We start from the raw sequence: 15,776 nt of genomic DNA on the forward strand, positions 1-15,776 counted from the left end.
GTATAATTTGTTTGTCATTTAATTCACGAATACTTAAAACAATTCGATTCCAAACCCCCCTTCCTTTGGCCACCTTAAGTTTATCAAGCACATCCTTTTTGTAAATGGATTCAAGAATTCGAATCCAATGAGCATCCTTACAAGTGTGGAATCTTCATTTCCATTTCGACATTAGCGCCAAACTAAGACTTGGAAGACTTTCAATACTCAACTCACCTTTATTTTTATCCGCCAAAAAACGATCTCATGTAACCCAAGACATTTTCCTTTTAAAGCCAACTCCTCCATAGGTGACTTTTGTATATTGAGTGGTAATATGCGTTATCAACTCTCTTGACTCGTTTGTTGTTGTTTTGAGATTATCGGTAAAAGATGGTGTAAGCTTTTATTGAACCAAACTTAAAACTCTAACATTACCAGTTAATTAATTCTTCTCTTGATGGAAATTGATAGTATTATACTCTTTCACACATCTTGCTTGTTTATTCATAAAATCGTGCTTCAAAAAAAAAGAAAGATTTTTTCTCCTCGTAAATAAAATAAGTCAACAATTTTAAATCCCATGTTCTGTAAAGAGTTAAGACTATATTGTCATGAATTCATGATTACGAATCAAACATGTCAACATTTTGTATGGCCCTCAATGCTTGGGTTGAAGTCAAAAAGAATGGTCGCGAACAGAAGCAACCAAGTGTGCTCAATTAGTAGTTTAGTTTCTTCCAAATAATTATATTTCTATCATCAAATTGGTAGTAAACTTTAGGTGCATAAATTATAGAAAAAGTTGATATATTGTACTTTATGTAAACTATTGAAGTTTTATAAAAATAATTTGTTCATCAAACACAACATACGTAACATACCAAATATTAGATTGTATATTAGTTAAGCTAGTATACAATATATAAAAATTATGAGGTAACCTTAGAAACTTAAGATGGGCTTGTGAGCCCACACTACTAATGTCTAATAGTAATACTGTCCAATGCAAACATGCACGAATAAAGGGTTTTGGACTTTTGGCTACCAATAAAGATTTGGAATATCATTCTAGTCAAACAAATCATTGTTGGCCTTGGAAAAATATTGCTAAAGTGCAAATGAAGCTTCAAGGAATGCAAGGGTGAAGTAGGTAACCCGTAACCGTAAAAATACACCTTTTTTGGCTAGACAATTGAAAACAGTAAAATCATGCAAACTGACAGAAAGAATTCGATACTGAACAATACAGTCATCTGGAATTGGGTTACGATTACGAAACTACCCCAGCAGGCTCTCAGACCAACTGTAACTCCAATACTTATGTTCGGTCAGCTGGCTCTCGGGTGCATCAGACGGTTGAGAAATGAAAGAGCGATGAAATGATTTACGGTTAGATCCCTTCGTGCAGACCCTAATTTTTTGCCTGCATAAATGGGTATAATGGATCCCCATAAAAATTGGTTTCTGTGCTTGGAGAGCGTTTTTAATGTGACTACCGACAAAAATTTGAGTTTGCAAAAAGGAATACAGACATATCTAATATGGTAAGTGACTCGTCTTTTTTTCTCAAGTTACTTTTCATTGGTTTCTGAGGAACTTTCACCAGAACCAGATAATGAGGAAGTGCAAGAAGAAAAATGGGAAAGTGCAAGAAGAAAACTTAGGAACTTTATTTTTGCATACGGTATCGGTGCTGTACCGGTACGAACCGAGCATTTTCAATACCTGTACAAAGTTTTTGGGAAATTCAGGATCTATACAGGTCGTACTGGTATGGTACTGAGCTCTTTCCTAAACTTGACTACATCAGTTGTATTCAACGTCACTTATTGTTGGAATTTTGGGTATATTTGTGTGTGAATGAATGTCTTAAAAATGAAAGTGGTAAAACTTGTCCCACATCGATTTGGGAACAAAGTGAAGAGTAGTTTATAAGGTGCAACCTTTACTACTCATTTAAAGCTTTGTGATGTGTTTTACTAAAACTCCTATCTTCATGTGAGGCAATTTTTTTGCACTAAAGTCAATGGCATTAATGATTATTATCTTTCCAGTTTCATTGTATTACTGGTTATTATTATGCACTAATGGTCAACAATAAGTTATGAGTTTTATTGTTATAAAACTAGATTCATTTCATACAACCCGAGAAAATACACAACTCTCTCATCCTCTCCGCTGCAGCATTATTACGGTTTCGTTTCAGACAAGTGATCAAGCCCGGCAGTCCGCTACTGCTTTGAACCGGAGTACCCTGGGAACAGACCGCGAATCTGTTTAAGGGAATTGTGTCAAACACAAGCCCGGTTCACCGTTATCATTTATTGTTTCTATTTTATTATTTCCGGTTGTAACACAGGAATACCAACAAACTTAAACAGATTACTAATTGTTCATGTGTCTTTCGTTTCAGACAGACAGACAGAATGGAATCTTAGGCATGATCACTTTCGTTTCAGACAGCCATGATCGTTGCTTCTGTTGTTGCTATCACAACCAGTTTGGTTGCACCACTGCCTAATGTAGTTACGTCTCATGCTGAGAAACTGGAAAAATTCACCGGTGTGAATTTTAAAAAGTGGCAGCAAAAGATATTCTTTTATCTGACCACGTTGAACCTAGCGAGGTTCTTGACTGAAACCGTTCCCCATGTTGATAAAAGGGAAAGGATGCTCATTCGGTGAGCGTGGTTCAGGCTTGAAATCATTCGGATTTCTTGTACCGGAATTATGTTTTGAATGGTATGGTGGATACATTGTACAATGTGTAATGCAAGGCCAAGACTGCCAAAGAATTATGGGAGTCTTTGGACCGCAAATACAAAACAAAAGATGTCGGTGCTAAAAAGTTCGCGGTGGCTAAGTTTTTGGACTTTAAAATGGGAAAGGATCCAACCTTGGTCCTAAGGGGAGAATTTAAAATAAATAAATAAATAATAATAATATTAATATTAATAATAATAGAAAGTTCCAATGAACTTGTTACAATTGTGGAAAGCAAGACCATAGGGCCAATAAGTGTAAGCTTCTAAAGAATGAAAATGCTCAATATGGTTCGTGAGGTTGATAACCTCTCGATTATGGTCACCAAAGTTAACTCGTGTCGAAGAAAAACAAACAAGATCGTCATTCAAAAGATTGAATGATTCATCGAACCCCTCGAGATGATCCACACTTATGCGTGTGATCTAAAAGTAATTCCTACTTGTGTAGGGAGTAAGTACTTCATCATGTTTATTGATGATAGTACAAGGTATTGTCATGTGTATTTACTTAAAAGTAAGGATGAGGCTATTGATAAGTTTATCTTTTTTAAAGCCAAAGTTGAGAATCAACTAATCGGAAAATCAAAAGAGTAAAGAGTGACCGAGGAGGTGAATATGTTTCACCTTTTGTTGATTTGTGTGAAAGAGATGGAATCATGCATGAATTCACGCCTCCTTACTCCCCTCAATCAAATGGCATAGCGGAACGCAAGAACCGCACTTTGAAAGAAATGATGAATGCCATGATGATAAGTTTTGGTATAAGCCGAGACATGTGGAGGGGAGCAATCTTATCGACGAATTATGTCTTAAACATGATACCCAATAAGAAAAAAAATGTAACTCCATACGAATTATGGACGGGAAATAAACCATCATATAAATACTTGCGAGTATGGGGATGCCTAGCCAAGGTAGTAGTAACACCACCAAAACGGCTACTAATAGGACCCAAAACAGTGGATTGTATATTTATAGGATATACTAGTCCTGGTGGTGCATGTCGTTTTCTTGTGCATGATCTTAAGAACCCTGGAATAAACAAAGGCACCATACTAGAATCCAAGGATGCATCATGGTTTGAACATATGTTCCCATGCTTGGATAAAGGAAAACCGAGTTCTTCTAGATCGGTTGAGGAAATTGTTCTAGAAAATGAGGGTGCAAGAGATGAACCTTGAGAACAATCTGAGATAGAGGAAGTCGAAATTAGAAAGAGTAAACGGCAAAGTACTGAAAAATCCTTCGGCTCTGACTTCCTTACCTACATGGTAGAAAAGGAACCCCAAACGTACCAACAAGTGGTGAGTTCCTCAGAAGGACCTCAGTGGAGAGAGGCCATCAAAGGTGAGATAGATTCTATCTTACAAAATCATACTTGGGAACTAGTGGATCTTTCTCAAGGATGTAAACCACTAGGATATCGATGGATCTTCAAGAAGAAGATGAAACCATATGGCACCATCGATAAGTACAAGGCAAGGTTGGTGATCAAAGGATATAAACAACGAGAAGGTTTAGATTACTTTGATACATATTCGCCAGTTACGAGAATAACCTCCATTAGGTTAGTCCTTGCCATCGCCGCCATTAGAAATCTGGAAGTTCACCAAATGGATGTGAAAATAGCTTTCTTGAATGGAAATCTGGAGGAAGAGATTTACATGGAACAACCTGAGAGGTTTCATAACCATTGGGCAAGAAAAGAAAGTTTGCAAACTTGTAAAATCCTTGTATGGATTGAAACAAGCTCCAAAACAATGGCATCAAAAGTTTGATCATATCATGCTTGATGACAGGTTCAAAATCAATGAGTGTGACAAATGTGTATATGTGAAGGACACATCAAATGGATATGTCATTTTGTGTCTATACGTAGTGATATGCTCATTGTTGGAAGCAATGACAAAATCATAACGTCCACAAAGAACATGTTAAAGGCAAGATTTGACTTGAAAGACATGGGCTTTGCGGATGTGATTTTGGGAGTTAAAATCACACGAACCCAAAGTGAAATTGTTTTAAGTCAAACCCATTACGTGAACAAAATTCTTGAGAAGTATAATGTTAATGACTCTAATGTAGCTCGAACTCCCATTGACACGAGTCAACATCTAGCTAAGAATAGAGGTGAACCCGTTAACCAATTGGAATACTCAAGAATTATTGAAAGCTTGATGTATCTTATGAGTTGCACTAGGCCAGACTTAGCATATGCTGTGAGCAAGCTAAGTAGATACACGAGCAACCCAAGTTCAATTCATTGGAACTGTGTGATTTAGTTGCTTCGGTACCTAAGATACACTCGGGAATACTGGTTGCATTATAACAGATATCCGGCAGTTATCGATGGACACTGTGATGCAAATTGGATATCTGACACGAATGATTCCAAAGCAACAAGTGGGTATGTATTCAAACTTGGAGGTGCTGCTATATCGTGGAAATCATCTAAGCAAATGGTTATAGCTAGATTCACGATGGAATCAGAATTCATCGCCCTAGATAAAGTGGGCGAAGAGGCAGAATGGTTACGTCAATTTGTTGAGAATATACCAAGATGGCCTAAGCCGGCATCGGCCATTTGTATACATTGTGATAGCCAATCGGTAATTGGCAGAGCTCATAGCACAATGTATAATGGTAAGTGTGACATCTGCCCCGATCCGACCCGACCCAGGTACCCGTTTCCCTTATCCGATCTCTTTCTTTTATGATTTAATATTTATTTATACTTATATTTTACTTTTAATAATAATAATATATTTTCCTTCCCGCCTCTTTCTCTCTCTTTCTTTCCGCCGTCCCCTCCCTCTTCCTTCTTATCTCTTTCCGCCTTCTTTTCCCTCTTGTCGCCGTCCCGCCCTTAAGCCTTGTTTTCCTCATTTTCTTCTAACTCTTTTGTTCCTTCCCGCCTAAGGTTGTCTGCGCAGACCCCTTGCAAGGAAGCCTGCGTGAAGACCACCTGTTTCAGCGATACGCGAGATGAACTCTTCTCGCAGCGCGCTAAGAATTGTAATTCTTCTCGCAGCGCGCGAAGGACGGTAGTTCTTCCCGCGACGCGCTAAGGATTTGTAGTTCTTCTCGCGGCACGCTAAGAATCGTAGTTCATCCCTCGACGCGCGAAGAATTATAGTTCTTCCCGCGGCGCGCTAGGAATTTTAGTTCCTACCGCGGCGCGCTAAGAAATGTAATTCTTCCCGCGGCGCGCTTAGAAATATAGTTCTTTCCGCGACGCGTTAAGGTTGGTTCCGTCTGCCTTCGCGCTCGCGCTCTCTTGACCTTCTGTGTCTGCCTTCGCGCCTTAGCCTTCTCGCGCTGAATCCTTCGAGTTTTCTTCTGTTTAAATCTAGCCGTTTGCTTTTGTGTTGTCTTATCTTTTGAGCTGTTGACCTAATCTGCTTTATGTCTGAAAAGTTACTTTCGGCGCAGCATGCGCACCAACCCCATTGGTTGACAGATAAAGTGACTGACATAATCTTTTGAGATCTGCTTGACCAGTACCTTTATCTGACCCGCCCATGCTTTTTACTGTTCCCTGACAGCTTTATCTTGCCTCTGCAGCTGCCATATCTTTCCATATCTTTTGCTTTTGGATTCTTATGCTTTTTGATATCTTTTGCTTGATCCTGTTAAAGATCTTTTCCCCTTTTTCTGGATTTATGTCTCCTAGGGTTTTCCTATAAATAATAATAATATTTTCATAACACTACACACACAAAACACTTAATCTCTCATGTTCTCTTGCTCCTTGCTCTCTCTGCCGTCTTCCTCTCTGCCTCCGTCTTCCTCCCTGTTCTGCCCTGCTTTTCCGGTAATATATGTATATTATATATAATAATTTACTTATTAATTATGCTAACTTATAATCAAGACTTAAAACAAATCATTAAAACAATAATCTTATTTATAGGTTAACTTGTGCTTGTTTAAAGTTGGTTCTTGCTTTATCTTACACCGCATCGTTTATCAAGTGAGTAATCTCGTACCTAATCCCTTTTTGCTTTTAATGTTTTGGGATGTTCATGTGTTCATACAAACTTAGAGTCTTAAACTTGTTTATGAACTTTAGTCGCGCAGTATCCCATGTGTTGAGGACGTAGACTTGGCTGTTATTTGTATGTGTGGATCATTAACCGTCTTGTCGGTCTATTCCGCAGTTTTCATGGTACCATTAGATGAACACGGGAGAACTATCGTTTATGATTTTCTCTTTTGTTTACACATGCACAGTTTGTTTTGTTTGTGAGCTCAATTGTGAGCACTGGCAGTCTTATGAATCTTAGAGTTGGTCCCGATCAGATTACACCCTTGTTGAAAACCAGACATACACATGTTGCGCGCAGATTTATTGTTATCTATGTATTGTATTAAACTTGATTTCTCACCAACACGCAAGTGTTTGACGTTTTATTTTAACACATGTTCAGGTTTGCAGTAGCTGTTTTGGAGCTTGTGAACACGTAGGAAGTTTTCTTTATTTTGACCTAGATTAAAATGTATCAAGACAAGTTATTGCTGTTCGAATATTATGATTTATAATATATTGATTTATGATGATTTATGTTATCTATTTTTGCTTTGCGCGTGCGCGAATGAATGTATTTATTAAATATTGACACCCAATAGTGTCACGAGTAATGAAACAATATGTGGCGCCCCGATGTATAATCCGCCTTTGGTCGGGGTGTTACAGATTGGTATCAGAGCTCGTTGACTTTAGGATAGGTGGTTAGACGTAACGGCCTAGAAAACCTAAGAGTCCCTTCTCGCGCATGAGAGAATTCTCATGTTTGCGCGCTTATTGTTAATTACTCGTTGTTTATAAATATGCTCGCGCTTGCGCAGTATATGATTTCATTCCGCGATATTTCGATTTTTGCTGAATTTCGATTTTTACTGATTTTACCTACATATTCGTTTGTTGGATTTGAAAATCCGAAAAGTCATGGTGATACATGAATAGTTGATTTTCAATTTTCATTTACGATTATGTTCTGAGGTTGGAGACTTGAAAAGTCATGGTGATACATGAATTGTCAACCTCCAATACTCATTTTCTTGTATATTTTATATTGAAGATTGAAAAGTCATGGTGATACATGAATCGTCAATCTCCAATACTCGTTTACTAGTTATTTTAAATTGGGAATTCGGAAAGTCATGGTGCTACATGAATTGCCGATTCTTGGTTCGAGTTTGTTACCTTTATTAAGTCTGCATTTAGGGTCATTTATTTTACTTTGGACAGTAACTGACTCCGTGAAACCAAGCTTTATAAGATTAAAACTTTGCGCTAAAACCAAGATATTAACTAAAATTTAAAATTTTTATAGAATGCCTCCGCTATCTCGCCGATTTCAGAGAAGAGAAGCCTCGCGCATGCGTAGACAGCAACGTTCCCAGGAAATGGCCGCCGCGATAGCCCAAGCCTTGAGCCAAAACAATACCTCCAGTTATAACATTAAGTCCTTTAACGCGGGTAACCCTCCAAAGTTCACAGGTCTTGAAGGAGCCACCGTGATGCTCCAATGGCTCGAAAAGATTGAAAACACTTTCCTCCATACCCAATGCCCCTCAGATAGACGAACCCTGTATGCTTCCAGTGTCCTGGAATCTAGAGCGCTTACATGGTGGAATGGAGTAGCTCATACGCGTGGCGCAGAGGCTGCTTCTAGCATGACATGGGAGGAATTCAAGGAAATTCTGACGCGAGAATTCTGCCCTCCCAACGAAATTAAGCGCCTAGAGGAGGAATTCTGGAACTTGAAGCAATACAGCGGTGAAGCGCGCGAGTACGCGACGCGCTTCCATGAACTAAGCCTGCTTGTCCCTCACCTTGTTACCCCTTCCCGCCGAGCCATAGAGAAATTCCTTGGGGGTCTCCCCATGGAAATTCAAGATTCGGTATGGGCCAGAAACCCAGTTACCCTCTCTGACGCCATCGAGTTGGCCGCTGTGCTCAGCGACAACCATGTCAGAGCAGGAACCCTGTTCCTGCGGGGAACTGAGAAGACCAAACTCACCAAGACTGCCCCTGAACCAACAGAAACCAAACCAGAACCCTCAAACCGTAACAACCTCAAGCGCAGGCGCAAAGCTTACGCGCTTACCAACCCGCCCATTGTCCAGCAACCCATTTATCAACCTCCAGTTTACACGCCTAACCCACTATCAGCCTACCCAACTCCCCCTATAGTCCACAACTATGCCTTAACCAATCCAGCACTCCCTGCCCCGCCAACTAAGAAACCTTACACAGGAAACCATCCCTTTTGCCCAACCTGTAGATTTCACCACCCAACCCAAACCCCGTGTCGACTTTGTACCCGATGTGGCCGTACTGGTCACCTTGCAGAAAACTGTAGAGTCCTTCTCGCCAATCCAATTGCGCCAACACCACCAGTCTACCCGCAGAACCCACAACCAACCTACCAAAACCCACGACCCAGATCGTGCTTTAACTGCGGTGATCCCAGTCATTTCCGGAACGCGTGCCCGAGACTACAAGTGCAAATCACACAAGCGAATCCGGTGAACCAGATTTCGAACCAAGTGACGCGTGGACGAGCTTTTAACATAACCGCGCACCAAGCGCAAGCGAATAATGACGTAGTTAATGGTACATTTTTGCTTAACGGATTTTATGCTTCTGTACTTTTTGATACTGGCGCCGATCGAAGTTTTATCTCTCGCGCCTTCGAGCAGAAGCTTGCGCGACCGCGCAACGATTTAAAAGAAGATTTTTCAGTTGAATTGGCTAATGGCGAAACTGTTTTAATAAACTCAGTGATTAAGGATTGCACGCTTAACCTTAACGAAAACGATTTTCTGATCGACCTCATCCCCATGCCTCTTGGAAGCTTTGATGTTATTATTGGTATGGACTGGCTCTCGCATAATCGCGCCGAAGTTATTTGCGCCAAGAAGATGATTCGCATACCTCGAGAAAATGGTGATCTTCATATTTACGGCGAAAAACCCTCCCGCGGTCTTAAACTTATGTCTTGCGCCGAAGCCCGAAGGCTCATGCGGAAGAAGTGTATTGCATTTCTAGCCCATGTGGTTAAACCTGCTGAAGAGAAGAAGCTTCGCGATATCCCTGTTGTGCGTGATTTCCCTGAAGTTTTTCCTGATGATCTTCCTGGTATCCCTCCCGCTCGTGAAGTCGAGTTTCGTATTGATCTTGTCCCTGGTGCTTCCCCCGTAGCTAAATCTCCTTACCGTCTTGCACCCGCTGAGATGCAAGAATTGGCCAGCCAACTTCAAGAGTTGACTGCTAAAGGATTCATTCGCCCTAGCTCTTCGCCCTGGGGTGCTCCGGTGTTGTTCGTTAAAAAGAAAGATGGATCGTTTCGCATGTGTATTGATTACCGCGAGTTGAACAAACTCACCATTAAAAACCGGTATCCCTTACCGCGTATTGACGACCTCTTTGATCAACTCCAAGGTGCCTCTTGTTTCTCGAAGATTGATCTCCGCTCTGGTTATCACCAGTTGCGCATCCGCGATAAAGATGTTCCGAAGACTGCTTTTCGAACTCGTTATGGCCATTTTGAATTCTTGGTCATGTCCTTCGGTCTAACCAACGCACCCGCCGTTTTCATGGATCTAATGAATCGGGTGTGTAGGCCTTTCTTGGATAAATTCGTGATCGTGTTTATCGATGATGTTCTGGTGTATTCTAAGACCAAGGCCGAGCATGAGCAACATCTTCGGTTGGTGTTGCAAAAGCTTAGAGCCGAGCAGCTTTATGCTAAGCTTTCCAAGTGTGAATTCTGGTCTGATGAAGTACAGTTTCTTGGTCATGTTGTCAACAAGATGGGTATCCATGTCGACCCATCCAAAATTGAGGCAATCAAGAACTGGATTACGCCATCCTCTCCTTCCGAGATCCGTTCCTTTCTGGGCTTAGCTGGTTATTACCGGCGCTTCATTTCGAACTTCTCGAAGATCGCTTTGCCTTTAACAGCTCTGACGCACAAAGGTAAACCGTATATTTGGGGCTCGAAGCAAGAAGAAGCCTTTCTGACGCTCAAGCAATTGTTGTGTGAAGCTCCTGTTCTTGCGCTACCTGAGGGTAATGATGATTTTGTCGTGTACTGCGATGCCTCCAACCAAGGTCTCGGTTGTGTTCTTATGCAACGAGGCAAGGTTATCGCTTACGCATCAAGGCAACTCAAGGTTCATGAAAAGAATTATACAACTCACGACCTCGAACTTGGTGCAGTTGTTTTTGCCTTGAAGATCTGGAGACACTACCTTTATGGTACTAAGTGTATCCTTTACACTGACCATAAAAGCCTTCAGCATATCTTTGATCAGAAGGAACTTAACATGAGGCAACGCCGATGGAACGAACTCATCAGCGATTACGATTGTGAGATCCGGTATCATCCTGGTAAGGCTAATGTGGTAGCCGACGCGCTCAGCCGAAAACCCTGCCAGCTTAACTGTATCTTGCCGCGCACCCAGCTTCACTTCGCGCCGATTCAAAGCAACCTTGAATCGCGTATTCGTGACGCGCAGCGCGCATCCATCAGTAATGGTAACCTTCGCGCCGAGTTAGCGTGTGGCGCGGAAGCGCATTTTGTGCCTAATCTGAGTGGAATTCTCTGCTATCTCAATCGCATCTGGATTCCCTTTGATGTGAATCTTCGCGCTGATATCCTGAGCGAAGCGCACAAATCTCGGTATTCTATTCATCCCGGCGCTGATAAGATGTACAAGGATTTGCGCATTACTTATTGGTGGCCCGGTATGAAAAAGGATATTGCTGTGTTCGTAGCTAAATGTCTGACTTGTTCTAAAGTGAAAGCTGAACACCAACGCCCATCTGGTTTACTCGAACAACCAGAAATTCCTACGTGGAAATGGGAATGTATAGCGATGGACTTTATTACCAAGTTACCTTTGACAGCAAGCAAACATGATAGCATTTGGGTAATAGTGGATCGTTTGACTAAGTCTGCTCACTTTCTGCCCATTCGTGAAAACTACCGTGTTGAGCAACTCGCGCAGCTTTATGTCAAGGAAATTGTCTGCCGCCATGGTACTCCTTTGAGCATCATATCCGATCGCGATGGCCGTTTTATATCTCGCTTTTGGAAATCTCTCCAATCTGCACTAGGAACTCGCTTGGACATGAGTACGGCATATCATCCTCAGACCGACGGACAGTCTGAGCGAACTATTCAAACTCTTGAGGATATGCTCCGATCTTGTGTTCTTGATTTTGGAGGTAATTGGGATTCGCACCTGCCTTTGATCGAGTTCTCTTATAATAACAGCTATCATTCCAGTATTGGTATGGCCCCATTTGAAGCACTTTACGGTCGTAAGTGCCGCTCCCCGATTTGTTGGAGCGAAGTGGGAGAAGCTCAAATCACAGGACCCGAACTTGTTCAAGAGACAACCGATAAAATCGCCAAGATCCGTGATCATCTGCTGACTGCCAGAAGCCGACAGAAGAGTTACGCAGATCGTAGGCGGAAGCCTCTCGAATTTCAAGTTGGTGATCTTGTTCTCCTCAAAGTGTCGCCTTGGAAAGGTGTTGTCCGCTTTGGGAAGAAAGGTAAGCTTGCTCCTCGTTATGTTGGTCCATTTAAGATTCTCGCGCGTGTAGGAAAAGTTGCCTATAGACTTGACCTGCCGCCCGCGCTCAGTAATGTGCATCCAACGTTCCATGTATCCAATCTCAAGAAGTGTTTAGCTGACGAGAACCTTCACATTCCACTTGATGAAGTTCAAGTTGATGAATCTATGCATTTCGTTGAGAAGCCTGTTGAGATTATGGATCGCGAGGTTAAGCAAACCAAGCGCAGTCGTATCCCTATCGTGAAAGTTCGCTGGGAGTCCAAGCGCGGAGCCGAGTTTACATGGGAAAGGGAAGATCAAATGAAGATCAAGTACCCGCACCTGTTCTCTGCGCAACCTACTTCGAGATAAATTTCGGGACGAAATTTCTTAAAGTAGGGGAGACTGTGACATCTGCCCCGATCCGACCCGACCCAGGTACCCGTTTCCCTTATCCGATCTCTTTCTTTTATGATTTAATATTTATTTATACTTATATTTTACTTTTAATAATAATAATATATTTTCCTTCCCGCCTCTTTCTCTCTCTTTCTTTCCGCCGACCCCTCCCTCTTCCTTCTTATCTCTTTCCGCCTTCTTTTCCCTCTTGTCGCCGTCCCGCCCTTAAGCCTTGTTTTCCTCATTTTCTTCTAACTCTTTTGTTCCTTCCCGCCTAAGGTTGTCTGCGCAGACCCCTTGCAAGGAAGCCTGCGTGAAGACCACCTGTTTCAGCGATACGCGAGATGAACTCTTCTCGCAGCGCGCTAAGAATTGTAATTCTTCTCGCAGCGCGCGAAGGACGGTAGTTCTTCCCGCGACGCGCTAAGGATTTGTAGTTCTTCTCGCGGCACGCTAAGAATCGTAGTTCATCCCTCGACGCGCGAAGAATTATAGTTCTTCCCGCGGCGCGCTAGGAATTTTAGTTCCTACCGCGGCGCGCTAAGAAATGTAATTCTTCCCGCGGCGCGCTTAGAAATATAGTTCTTTCCGCGACGCGTTAAGGTTGGTTCCGTCTGCCTTCGCGCTCGCGCTCTCTTGACCTTCTGTGTCTGCCTTCGCGCCTTAGCCTTCTCGCGCTGAATCCTTCGAGTTTTCTTCTGTTTAAATCTAGCCGTTTGCTTTTGTGTTGTCTTATCTTTTGAGCTGTTGACCTAATCTGCTTTATGTCTGAAAAGTTACTTTCGGCGCAGCATGCGCACCAACCCCATTGGTTGACAGATAAAGTGACTGACATAATCTTTTGAGATCTGCTTGACCAGTACCTTTATCTGACCCGCCCATGCTTTTTACTGTTCCCTGACAGCTTTATCTTGCCTCTGCAGCTGCCATATCTTTCCATATCTTTTGCTTTTGGATTCTTATGCTTTTTGATATCTTTTGCTTGATCCTGTTAAAGATCTTTTCCCCTTTTTCTGGATTTATGTCTCCTAGGGTTTTCCTATAAATAATAATAATATTTTCATAACACTACACACACAAAACACTTAATCTCTCCTGTTCTCTTGCTCCTTGCTCTCTCTGCCGTCTTCCTCTCTGCCTCCGTCTTCCTCCCTGTTCTGCCCTGCTTTTCCGGTAATATATGTATATTATATATAATAATTTACTTATTAATTATGCTAACTTATAATCAAGACTTAAAACAAATCATTAAAACAATAATCTTATTTATAGGTTAACTTGTGCTTGTTTAAAGTTGGTTCTTGCTTTATCTTACACCGCATCGTTTATCAAGTGAGTAATCTCGTACCTAATCCCTTTTTGCTTTTAATGTTTTGGGATGTTCATGTGTTCATACAAACTTAGAGTCTTAAACTTGTTTATGAACTTTAGTCGCGCAGTATCCCATGTGTTGAGGACGTAGACTTGGCTGTTATTTGTATGTGTGGATCATTAACCGTCTTGTCGGTCTATTCCGCAGTTTTCATGGTACCATTAGATGAACACGGGAGAACTATCGTTTATGATTTTCTCTTTTGTTTACACATGCACAGTTTGTTTTGTTTGTGAGCTCAATTGTGAGCACTGGCAGTCTTATGAATCTTAGAGTTGGTCCCGATCAGATTACACCCTTGTTGAAAACCAGACATACACATGTTGCGCGCAGATTTATTGTTATCTATGTATTGTATTAAACTTGATTTCTCACCAACACGCAAGTGTTTGACGTTTTATTTTAACACATGTTCAGGTTTGCAGTAGCTGTTTTGGAGCTTGTGAACACGTAGGAAGTTTTCTTTATTTTGACCTAGATTAAAATGTATCAAGACAAGTTATTGCTGTTCGAATATTATGATTTATAATATATTGATTTATGATGATTTATGTTATCTATTTTTGCTTTGCGCGTGCGCGAATGAATGTATTTATTAAATATTGACACCCAATAGTGTCACGAGTAATGAAACAATATGTGGCGCCCCGATGTATAATCCGCCTTTGGTCGGGGTGTTACAGTAAGAACAGACATATTAGACGTAGACATAATATGGCACGACAACTAATCTCTATTGGAATTATCACTGTTGACTACGTGAAGTCAAAGGATAATATTGCGGATCCGCTAACAAAAGGCCTAAGTAGAGAGTTAGTTCAGAAGTCGTCCATGGGAATGGGACTAAAGCCCTTGAAAAATTAAAGGTTCATACGAAGGAAACCTAACTCAACAGATTGGAGATCCCAAGAATTGAGTTCAATAGGAAAACCTAATTGTATGAATTAATGAGGTCACTGTGGGAGGGAATAACCCTATGTATTTAAAAGGTAGTTTACTACATGGTTGGTAAACTTCCTAGTCCATTCCTAAAAGTGACAAGTGTGAGGCTAAGCCCATGGCTTTTAATGATTCGACTAAGGTAACCATACATGGTGAATCACCTATGTGAGAGAGAAGTGGGGTCGCTTCGAAGGGTATTGTTGGGGCACAATACTTAATGACTCTCGCAGAACCAGGCTCATGTTCATGACCATAACGAACATAACTATGAGGACTTTACTTTGTCAGGGAGAGTCTTGTGTGAAGTGCATTGTCGTCTACACAAACGATAGATGAGTTCAAAGACATCGCTGTCTACTCAGAGTCAGTGGGCTAAGTGCGTTTCATAAGCAAAGGTTCAAAGAGTAACATCTACCTATTGTATGTAAGATTCAACTGCGGAAATCTAATCGAAATAATGTTGTTTCGACCTCCATTCATGTGGGGGATTGTTGGAATTTTGGGTATATTTGTGTGTGAATGAATGTCTTAAAAATGGAAGTGGTAAAACTTGTCCCACATCGGTTTGGAAACAAAGTGAAGAGTAGTTATAAGGTGCAACATTTACTACTCATTTAAAGCTTTGTGATGTGTTTTACTATAACTCCTACCCCGGGGGGGGGGGGGGGGTGCAAAATTGGGTTTCTGGACTTAAATTCTTCGAACTCATGCGTGCCCGTACATCCCGCGAACACGAATGCA

Source organism: Bidens hawaiensis, unplaced genomic scaffold (assembly GCF_021521415.1).
Source record: "Bidens hawaiensis isolate Kalapana, Puna unplaced genomic scaffold, B.hawaiensis_p1.1 tig00037714_1, whole genome shotgun sequence".
NCBI lineage: Eukaryota > Viridiplantae > Streptophyta > Magnoliopsida > Asterales > Asteraceae > Bidens > Bidens hawaiensis.